Source organism: Taudactylus pleione, unplaced genomic scaffold, assembly GCF_031769625.1.
Source record: "Taudactylus pleione unplaced genomic scaffold, aTauple2 ptg000828l, whole genome shotgun sequence".
Classification (NCBI taxonomy): Eukaryota; Metazoa; Chordata; class Amphibia; order Anura; family Myobatrachidae; genus Taudactylus; species Taudactylus pleione.
In genome coordinates, this window is record NW_028285230.1 from 1,169,280 (window position 1) to 1,181,367 (window position 12,088).

Genomic DNA, 12,088 nt, shown 5'->3' on the forward strand with positions numbered 1-12,088 from the left:
TGGGTTTATCTTTGCGTTCATTTCCCCTGAAGACGGAAATCCATGGAGGGTGATACTTTAGGGCAGTTCTATATTTGCAAGCTGTGGAGAGACTGCACAAGTCTCGCATTATGTCTGGCTCCTTGTCCATTAATATAACCGCCACTACATACGTCCATTTATATTCTGCACAGATGGATATGAAAATCATAAACTGATTTACCGCCGGACCCATGCCCGGCGGTTGGCATCCCGGCAGAGGAGGAAATCCCGATCGTCAAAGGTAAGTATATACTAACCTATTTCTACCCCTAACCCTCCCTTCTGCTAGCCTAAACCTAACCTCGTGGCTATCCACGCCCGGCGTACCTTCGATTGGGATGCCGGACGTCGGGCTCCCGGCGTATGTCTGACAGGCGTCGGCATATTGACGCCTGTCTTTAGACCCTTGCCGGGATATGACAGTTGGGAAGCCGGCTGTCGGGCTTAGGTGCGTTGGCTTCCCGACTGCATACCATTCGGGCCCACCTCTGAATTAGACAAAGTATGCACTCGTCCCCTAGGTTAGTAAAAGGCCTTCATATTCCTAAGCAGGGGCCATAGCTAAAACTGTGTGCCGTAGCCCCCACTCAGAGCACCAGCGTACAGAGCTTGTCACCCGTCATTTTTCCTTTTTTTGGTGCTTGGCCTCTTCTCCGGGACCAGTCCCCTTGTTCTGTACGCTATGAATCCAGGATCCATTTTGTCCTCCCCTTCCCTGTCCCTTTCTCTTCTCTCCTTCATTCTTCTCTCCTTCATTCTTCTCTCCTTCATTCTTCTCTCCTTCATTCTTCTCTCCTTCATTCTTCTCTCCTTCATTCTTCTCTCCTTCATTCTTCTCTCCTTCATTCATTGCATTTCATAAGGGCCTTGCATTATTTCAACATAAACGACCCTACTTTTTTTTTTTTTTTTAACATCTAGTGCAGTCATTTTAACATTTTATACAATAATTTGGCCTAAGATGCCTCAGATCCAACGTTGTTGAAATGTCAGTGCCTTACTCAGCTCCAAGTGTTTTCCCTGCACAGAAACCAGCAAAGCCAAGTGCAGTGTCTCCAAACTTGGCTGCTGTTCTGACTCTATATCTACCTGACGATTTTGTTTGAGCCATTTCTGCCAGTTGGACAATGACCAATGTGATGCTTCCAGATTTCCAGGTGGAATGTTACACTAAGTCCTGGTGGCTGGTTCAATGTTACTAAAGGTGCCCATCCACTAGCAGACATGAAAACGACCGCACGATTACGACGTTGTAATCGTGCAGCAGTTTGTCAGTCTGTGATGAGCTTGCACTGAACGAGCAGTCGTTCAGTGCAGGCTCATCAATCATCTACAAACATGCTGATCCTGATGTTATCGTTGTCCAGCATGTTTGCAAGATGATAGATGTCTAAATGAACCGCGGGCACGCGCATCACTGGTCATTTTAGAAATTTTTTAAACAATCTGCAAACTATTTTCAAATGATTACCGAACGATTATCTAACGATATCGCTCAATTAAATCATCTAGTGGATGGGCACCTTAAGGGAGGTCACTAAAGGGGAACAACTTAAGCTATCTCATTAGTGTGACATTAATGGTCAATATATCAAACTACTACCCTATGAGTCTTTCTTCTTTTTTTTTTTTTTTAAAACACTAAAAATATAGTAATACGGTGCCTCCATCATAATTCTCCCCCTTCTGTGATGCCATCTGTGCTAAAGTATTTTACATCACTTTTACATCAAAATCACTTAAACTCTATGGCAGCCCTTCTGAATGGGTTAATCCTTGTTCAGCTGAGTAGACACAGGACAAAGTGTACACCCATGGACAGTATATAGTGTGACTTCTCCCTTCCCTATCTCTTTCCTGTCACGGCAGCTGGGCAAGAACACTTTTATTTATAAGTGAATATTCTTTTCTTGGTTATCATAAACAAACCTATACATACTCCTAATAAAATAAAACCACAAACAAAAAATACAATTAAATAGAAAAAACAGCACATAATACAGAAATTTGATACCATTAAACAAAACCGCATTAAAACGTATTCATATAGTCGTAATGTAGCCATTTATACAAAAGACTATTACATATAGTAGTACTAAAACCAAATATAAATCACCTTAACACTCTTATTTAGGGTAAATGAAGGATCATTAAAAATATGACTACAGTATGTCACTGGAATCGGTATGAAATACCAACTGCTGAATAGCTGCCAGTTCTCATACAGACGCCGGAAGCCTCTGATAGAAGGACATCCTGACAGGGGCACGCAAGTACGCTAACCTTCCCTTAGAGGTGCCTAACCCTAACCTCCCCGCACCCTAAACCTAACCCGAAGTCTCCCCGGGTGTGCCTAATCCTAACCCTCCCAACCCCCTACCCGCGCGGCTACAACCTAAACTGTCCACAGCTCATCTCGTTCGGAATTTCGCCGTGGGGCTAAAAATAGGCGTTGGCAATTCAACGCCTATCTCTAGTCCCAGGTCGGGATTCCGACAGCCTGCGTTCCAGGCGGCAGTAAATTAACCGCATCCCTATGTCCTAATCATCCACATTATCTAGTAGTCGGAATATGGGAACGTCTTACTTGTCGTCTGATTTAGCATACCTGGATTTTAGCCACCTACGATTTAGCCAAATACTATTACATTTAGATTCACCCTTCTGGGCAATATATAGGTATCGTTCGTGGGACACTGTGGCATATACTAGAGAAACCCATTCCTGAAAATTCAGGAACTGTGGTAGCCATCCATGTAGGTGCTATGCAGATTTTGGCCAGGGAGCACGAACTAAGAATACACTGTCTGGTGTAACGATCAATGGTATCCTCGTCCAGAGTACCTAGTATGCAAACTACCGTTGTGGGAACCGACTGAGAAATACTGGTAGAGGCAATCACTCAAATCACCTGATTCGAAAAACCATGAACCTGTGGACATGTCCACAGGAGATGCCAAAAGGTACCTGGAGTGTGTCCACATTTGGGGCATTTAGCATCAGTGCGAACTCCAAATTTGAGGGAAATGTTCAGGGGTGAGAAGTTCTATGGCTTATAAACAACTGAATCTTTTGGAATCTAATAGATGCTATTTATTCTTTCTGACTTCCCAAGGCCAATGACCAATAGTCATTGCACATCGGTCCAATATCTTCCCACTGTGTTTTAAGGCGTGGTAGATTAGAAGAGTGATGAGCTGCCATTATTTATGAGCATATAGAAGAGAGAGTTCTTTTAGAACTAATAGAGGTAAACGTAATAGTGGAGAGTCTTGTATATTGGGTGATGTCCCTGAAAATTGAGCTGTTAAAGCGTGTCTAGGTTGTAAATAACCGTAAAAAAATCGCATGAGGAAGCAAGTACTCGTTACGTAGCTGAGAAAATGTTTTCATTACATTACCCTCATAGATATGTCTAGCCTGAGTAAGCATCTGGGGACCCAAAAGGTATTCCCGGCCTGTAAAGGTGAGTGTCCAGGTGAGGCTTGAGCTACTAGTAGCATATGAAGAGCAGCCACCGAGGTATCCTGTAGCCAGAGCCACAAATGCGATAATTGGGCGGCATAGTAATAAAAACGGAAATGAGGTTAACGCTAAGCCCCCATCCGTTTTGGCTCTAGTAAGAGTATTCTATCGAATTCGAGCACGACTGTCCACCCAGACCAGAGAAGTGACCAGACCCTCCACCTTGTGTAATAATTACATTGGAAGATACATTGGTGAGTGATGAAAATATAAAGAAGGTTGGGTTGGACGATCAGCTTAACCAGATTTACTCTACCAGTAAGAGTGAGAGGCAATTTGCTCCATAAATGGGTTTTGGCCTTTAAATAAACCACCTGTGGTTGGACGTTTGAAGCAACGTAATCCGACGAGGAGTTACTTATACAAATCCCTAAGTATTTGAATTTCTCTCTGGAAAGATAATTCAGAGTATAGGGTATTGTATGGTCTACTTCTCTCCTTATCTTGCGCCCTTTATGCATATAGTGTGGTGAGTGGGAAGATGAAAGAGTAATTTGATGTAATGCTTTTTAGATACTTCCGTGCTGCCTTAAGTGCTGATGGTCTCTCCTGTGCCAAACAAATACTAATGTTTGAAATATATGGTTTAAATGGCACACAGAAAAGTATAATAATGATATGCACCATGGGGGAAAAATTTTATTTATTAGGTGTGGTATGAAAAAAGAAATAATATAAACGAATTAATTTTAATTTAACTTATGTAAAATGTATAGCATATATTTAGTGGGGGGAAAAGTAGTAAAAACAAATGATTAAGAGTTAGTATTGTTCTTACATTAAATTTTTTAGTCCAACTGTGTTCTAATCCCAATTACAAAAAAATAGCATCGTCCGATAAAAAAACCAAGATGATTAGAGGAATGTCCATAAATAAAAACAATACTGATTAAATTACAAAAGATAAAAAGGGCAATAGAAAAACCTGGTGCACGCACCTCTTTAAAAGATGCTATAATGGGAGAAGATCCTTAGTACAGGATTATGACCTGTTTGTATAGTCAGCTGTTAGGCGTTCCTAAAGAAGTCCCCGCAGCTTGTAGTGTCTGTCAGTATAATGTTCCCCAGCTTGCTGGTGCCGGGATCCTGCTCCGTGATGTCGAGTCTTACCTCTTCTGGACACCAGGTGTAGTGCCGGGATCCTGCTCCGTGATGTCGAGTCTTACCTCTTCTGGACACCAGGTGTATTCAGCGTCATTGAAGATTCGTGCCGGTGAGCCGGTCTGTATGAAGAGACATCTGGCGGCGAGTGTGCATGCTATTACTCACCGCTTGTCACTTCCCGGTACACTGCAGAGAGGGGTGTGTTGTCAACGCATTTCACCTGTCCAATGGCATCGGGCTTCGTCAGGGCGGTGGGGTGTGTGTTGTGGTTCCCCTTAAATGTGTGCTTTGGCTCCTCCTTCTTGTTATCCGGATTGGCAGACGGCATGCTTTGTTGAGGCAATGAAAAAAGATTCTTGCGGTGTTTGATTGATCTCACTGCTGTTAATGGTTACATCGTTTCTTGTGCCTATATTCTCTATTGAGCATCGTATATGTGATAAAGAGGAGATTTTTCTTCTGGGACATGAAATCCAGTATCTAAAGCATTGGCAAGAATGCATTTGTGACAATAAAAAATAAATGAAATAAAAGTATATTGTCATGTTATTTTTATAGTGAGGTTTAATATTGGTTGATATTTCCTTATGGTATCCTAATTATGTTGTAATGGAGAAAGATGTGGGAATGGAAGAAAATCCTACTGTTAATAGTGATAATAATGTTAATACTTGCAGGAGTTGTGAAGAAGGTAATTTTGTTTTTTTTAGATTATTTGGTTGTTCTGTTACCATTTTATATTTTATTATCTTAATATTTTTCATGCATCAAAGAGAAGTCACTGTTAATTATACGTTCATGTATTTTGAAAAAATCTGGTCAGTAGATGGTTCTCTCTTCCTTTTATTACATTCGGTACAGCGAGTTAAGTTTTGAGTCATCTACTTATGCTTGTGTGGTTTCCAAAGTTTTTCCAAAAACTTTTCCTGTACGGTATGTTCTTTGTTATCTTCTCCCTTCTTTAGGTTAGTCTCTGTCTTCCCATTATTCCAGAGGGTTTAGGACATAATTTTAAGATCTAACTACATAAACTTATCTTCCCAGGAGGTCCCCCATCCTGGTACTTTTCAGGCCCTACCCTGTTTAGCTTCCAACTACAGAAGTAGTTGGGCATTCTCCGGGGGGGGGGGGAAGTAGGGATCTTTAAGATGTCCTGCCCTTCTTACAAATATTTGGGAGACTGGACACTTGATCATATGTAGTTTTTATCTTAAATCTTGCAGGAAGCTGTTCAATTCAAAGTCGATGTTGAGGCCTCGTGTTAATGTTCTCATCTCGTGGACATCATTTTGATGTGGTCTCCTCTCCTCCAGGGTTTTTTCACTATCTTAATAGATTGGAAGGATAGAAGGCTTGGATCTCCGTTATGAGCTTTAAAAATTATCAGATACACTGTGTGCTTCAAACTTCCTATCAATATTTCTAATGTGTTGGCCACACCCCCCTCTCTTCAGTGTACTGGAAAGTGACAAGCGGTGAGTAATAGCATTTACACTCGACACCGGACATCTCTTCATACAGACCAGCTCACCGGGGCAAATCCTCAATGACGCTAAATACACCTGGCGTCCAAAAGAGGTAAGACTAGACATCACGGAGCGGGATCCTGGCACCAGCAAGCGGGGGAACATTATACTGACACACTACAAGCTGCCGGGACTTCTTTAGGAACGCCTACCAGCTGAACTATGGAAACAGGTCATAATCCTGTACTAAGGATCTTCTCCCATTATAGCATCTTTTAAAGAGGTGAACGAACCAGGTTTTTTCTTTTGTCCTTTTTATCTTTTCTAATTTTATTCATTATTTTTTTTATTTCTGGACACCTCTAATCATCTTGTTTTTTTTTTTTGTCAGACTTTTTTGTAATTGGGATTATAACACAGTTGGACTCCAACATTTCATGCAAGAACAATACTGTCTCTTAATCATGTGTTTTTACTAGGTTTTTTTTTTTCACAAAATCTATGCTATTCATTTTACATAAACTATTTAATTTTACTTATTTGAATTCTTTTTTCATACCATTCCTAATAAATAAATTTTTCCCCCATTGTGCATATCATTATTATACTTTTCTGTGCATTAAACAATGTATTTCAGACATTTTGAATTTATCCAACGGAGGGAGAGGGGTATCAATGGATTATCCGGACAGGAACCTCGAAAGGGAAGGGTATGTCACCCTCCCAGTTTGTTGAGAGGCCAGAAAAAGTAGCAAATTGGGACATTAACTGAAGTACAATGGGCATAGATGTAGAAGAATCTGACAAAAGAAGGTCATCGGTATATAATGCCACTTTCTCTTCCTACTAATCTAGCTCCCAGGTGTGCACGCAGTAGACAAGCCAGTGGCTTAATAGCTAGCGCAAATAAAGCAACAGGCAGGACACCCCTGGCTAAATCAAAGGAGGGGGATTTATATCCGTTACTATATAATGCTCCAAGAGCTAGATTATCTATTTACTGCACCCATTTTAAAAAGATAGGGCCTATACCAAAACACTTCATGACCTCCCACAGGAATGGCCACTCCACAGTCATGCTTTAGCTGCATCCAGAGATACAATAACCGAGGAGGACTCCTCCCCATGGGACGCCTGAATATGAGTAAAAAGTTGCCTAATATTCACTGCAGTGGACTGCCGAGGCATCAAACCAGTCTGGTCTGGGTGGATGATAGTGGTTATTACCCTATTTAAACGGAGGGGCAAAATTTTCGCATCCGTGGAGATTAGTGAACGAAGGCGATAAGAATCTGGCAATTTAGGATCCTTCCCCTGGTTTTGGCAAAACTACAATCAATACTTCCGACATAGAAGAAGGAAAACGAACCTTCCTAAAATAAATTGTTATATAATTCCAATAATTGAGGGATAAAGACTATAGCATGTTTTTTTTTTATAAAGTTCCATTGGGATACCATCTAGTCCCGGAGCCTTTCCACCCGGAAACGATATACAGGTTGAGTCTTCGATATAAAAAAAAGCTTTATGTTTCATATACACCTTATACACACAGCCTGAAGGTGATTTTATACAATATTTTTAATAATGTGTGCCTTAGACAAAGTTTGTGTACATTGAACCATCAAAAATCAAGTTTCATTATCTTAGTCATGCCAAAATTATTCCGTATTTTGGAATATTTGGATATGGGAGACTTAACCAGTAATGGCTATATCTACCTACTCCTCCCTAAAGGGGAGCATCCAAAACTTCTACATCCTCTGCTGACAAAGAAGGTAGGCCCACAGCTTCAACATATGATACCAAATCAGTGTGGCTACAGGACAATCTGGAGGAATTTACAGACCGAAAATAAGACAGAGACACTTTTGCTATATCAGAAGTACTGGAAACCACAGAGCTTTTGTCATTACTTAGTTCAGCTACTATAATGGAGGGGCCGTCTGCATTTACCAAACGAGCTAAGTATCTCCCCGTCCTGTCAGCATAAGTATATTGTGAGTGTGAGGCATATAACATTTAGCTTTATCCTGCCACTATGATGTCCAAGCAGCCTGGGAGGTCAGCCAGAGAAGCCTAGAGGATTCTAGCCTATCCCCCAAATATACTAGTTCGTTATTTTTACAAGCTCCTCTTCCGTCTATAGAATAATTTAATTTCAGCTACTTGCTTTATTATTAATGTACCTCTTAAAAAGGCATCCCATGTTATAGCTACTGAAACTGAGCCCTTGTTATCAGCAAAAGAGCGGACCAAAGCACCTCCAAATCAAATCCCGTCCCCATCTGTAACCAAATGGGTTTAACTTATAAAAGTATTGGCCTCGAGGGCACACAAAGTCTACTACCATACTAAGTGGAGATTGATCAGCTTTACCCCCTGGTTTCATAAGCAATATGCAAAATCCTGGGTAGCAGGCTATGAGAGGCCAGGGCCAGATCAATCCTCCAGAAGGAGTGGTGTGTGAAAAACAGGAAAACTGATGAACATTGGGATGCTTAGTTCTCCACACCTCCATCCAGCCAAGTCCAGTCACAAGGTTGGAGAATCCACTCCCACCCTGCAACTGTGATCCAGCTATTTCCCTCCATCTGGCCAGAGTTTTTTATTTATTACCAGTTATTTATATAGCGCACACTTATTCCGCAGCGCTTTACAGAGAATATCTTACCATTCACATCAGTCCCTGCCCCAGTGGAGCTTACAATCTATATTCCCTATCACATGCGCACACACATACACACTAGGGTTAATTTTGTGTTGGGAGCCAATTAACCTACCAGTATATTTTTGGAGTGTGGGAGGAAACCGGAGGAAACCCACGCAAGCACAGGGAGAATATACAAACTCCGCACAGGTAGGGCCATGGTGGGAATCGAACCCACGACCTCAGTCCTGTGAGGCAGTAACGCTAACCATTACACCGTCTGTTGAATCTAACACATTATTAAAGTCCCCTAAACAAATAACTGGAGTGGTAGGGGAGTGCGCTATAAACTCTGCAGCCTTTCATAACACCTCATAAGAGAAACGAGGGAAATATATACAACTAAAAGAAATGTAGGAGTCTCATTGAGCTTACAGTCTAAGAATACATAGCGTCCCACCGGGTCAGTGGGTACTGCAGTTAAAACAAAAGTACTGAATACTGGAACTGCCCTAGAAGCCGCCGTGTGAGAGGCCTCCTTCAGTGCTCTTACTGCACCTGTAGAGCGAGACGGCTAGCAAATCTCTAGCGCGTTTCGAGTCTGCCGCTTGCGTACACAGACGCACCAACAATCTTCTGAGCAACCCTACAGTCACTCAATGTCTGGCGGTGGTAAGGAGCCGGAGCCTTAACTACTGTTTATGAATTTGCGGACACTGCATCCTAGCCCTCACTGCAACTGTCATTGGTAATGAAGCTTGGCGCAGGTGCATCACAACTCATGCGCAATATAAAAAATATTGTTAAAATGTGCAAATATCGGCACTAGGCCCACCTCTCAATCAGGCCCCTGTGTCCCTGTGTACGGACTGAACCCATAAGCAGACTGGCTAAGTGCCTGTATGATTCTTTTTTCTACCTAAGGACAAAAGTCCTACAATTCATAGGACCCAGTTTTGAGTTGCGCGTAATGCGAACGCAGCTACAGATGCAGACGGAATGCTCCTGCGACTACACACATTCTGAGTGGCAAGCCTCTTTGCGAGCTCAGTGCTACAGTCGCAAAAGCGACCATCATCACTATCATTGGCACTTAAGCTGGGTACACACTAAATGACTTGTGTACCCAGCAATGCAACCAGCGACCTACACCCCCTGCATATATATATATATATATATATATAACAAACGGTATGGGTGGCACTCCCATGTACTATAAACAATGTTCCAGGTGCCCTCCGGAGAAGCTCCACAACGGGGGCTCCAATATATAGACACACCGGCGGCACTCTGTATAAATAAGGACTCAGACCAGCAGGCAGGATAACTTCAACGTTTCGATGTTATTCCATCGTCATCAGGATATCCTGATGACGATGAAATAACATAGAAACGTTGAAGTTATCCTGCCTGCTGGTCTGAGTCCTTATTTATACAGAGTGCCGCCGGTGTGTCTATATATATATATATATATATATCTATATATATATATCTATATATATATATATAGATATATATATATATAGCAGCAATCCTCATATAGGACACTAATGGCTGGATATATAAACATACATATAGGTTTAACATAGGAGTACCACAGAAAATAATTTGTTGTTTTTAATAGTTGGAATCTATCCTCATACAAACCATTAGGGGTAAATTTACTGAAGTGAGTATTAGAAGTGGAGACGTTGCCCATAGCAACCACTCAGATTCTAGCTATTATCTTCTAGAACAGGGATGAGGAACCTCAGGCCTGGGGGCCGTTTAAGGCTCCCGGAATCATTTAGTCTGGCTCCCTGAGCTTTTTTCTGCTATCCTCATCTGGCTAGCAGGGGGCCTAGAATGACACCCTGCGGCCAGAATCTATGCATCAGTGCCGCCTGGTGCGTCCTTAGGATGCTACAGATGATCACACTGTCACAAAAATCGCAGATCTTGAGTCTCTTTTGCTATTTTGAGTGATTGAAAATGTATGTTCCACAACAAGTGACTGTGTTATTCATAAGCAGGTCTGCAATTTGTTACATGTGATTTGGTAAGCATGTAACAAAGTGTCAATCCAGAGTTCTGATAGAACGTGAGCATACACACTGATGAATTAGCTGGCCGCTATCAGTAAGCCGTCTATGTAACTACTGGCGTCCCAGTATTACAATATATGGTCCAAACAATCTCCGCTATATTGTTAGGTTCCCCCACTCACAACCAGCCAATGGGACAGTGTTTATGAAATTACCATTAGTCCATTTCACCGCGTGTCCAAGCTCATGGTTTCCAAGGACCGAGCGCTCTTTGTCCTTATAAAACAGTGGCTGGAGATAGGGAGATGTTAGCGGCAGTGTGCAGACGCCGCTGCTATTTGTCCCGGCTGCTGCTTTCTCACGTCCAAGCTGCTCACCAATAGTCAATGCTTGTCAGAGCACTAGCCGGAGGTTTCGGAGTATCAGGGATAATAAATCAGGTCAACATGTTTCGTCCCGTGGAATGCCGGGACTTTTTCAAGACTAGTAGGTTAGGGTTAGGAACCAAAGAGGAAGGGTTAGCATAACGTGTTAACCCTGCTGGAATTCCAGTGTCAGGACTCAGACCGACTGGATCCCAACTATCGGCATTTCATATCAATCCCACCAGCAACACAAGGCAGTCTAAGCTGCAAGAGTAGGTATGAGAGAGCAGAACTACATTGAAGGTGATCTAGTGCGTGTAAAGGGACTAGGTGTGCCAGGACTGTAACTAGGGGTGGGCAAGCGGTGCCGTCGCACTGCCGATCACCCACTGTCCCTTCATTTGGCTAACAGGGTGCCATTTAGCCAGAATCTTCACAGCAGTGCCGCCCGGAGAGTCTTTAGAACGCTGCAGACATGCACACCGCTGCCCTTACAGCCCCCCCGGAGCATCCTATAATTCACAGCGATTGTGGGCCCACCCCCTCTGCATGACATCATGTGGAGGGGGCGTGGCCTGCTCCGGGACCCACAGTTCGTTGCCCCACTGCTTGCATACAGCATCTAATCCTACCACGATTGGGCGATCTCTCTTGCCCAAGGACTAAAATGCCTAGTTATGGCACTACTCCGAGGTGTTTGTCAAACGTCATCAGACCCCTGATGTTCTGTTTTCTGAAGGTATATTGCTTCAATACATAGGAGCCAGTGTCTTCTGAGTGACTGTACACAAGGAGTATACTTTTCTATGCACTCCCTAGAGCAAGTGTCATTTTTAGTGTTTATTCACATCACATTCATTATTATAACATAAAATACATGCCATTGAGTGTATTATACACACATGTAAACAGCAGGGTATTGAGGACGACATC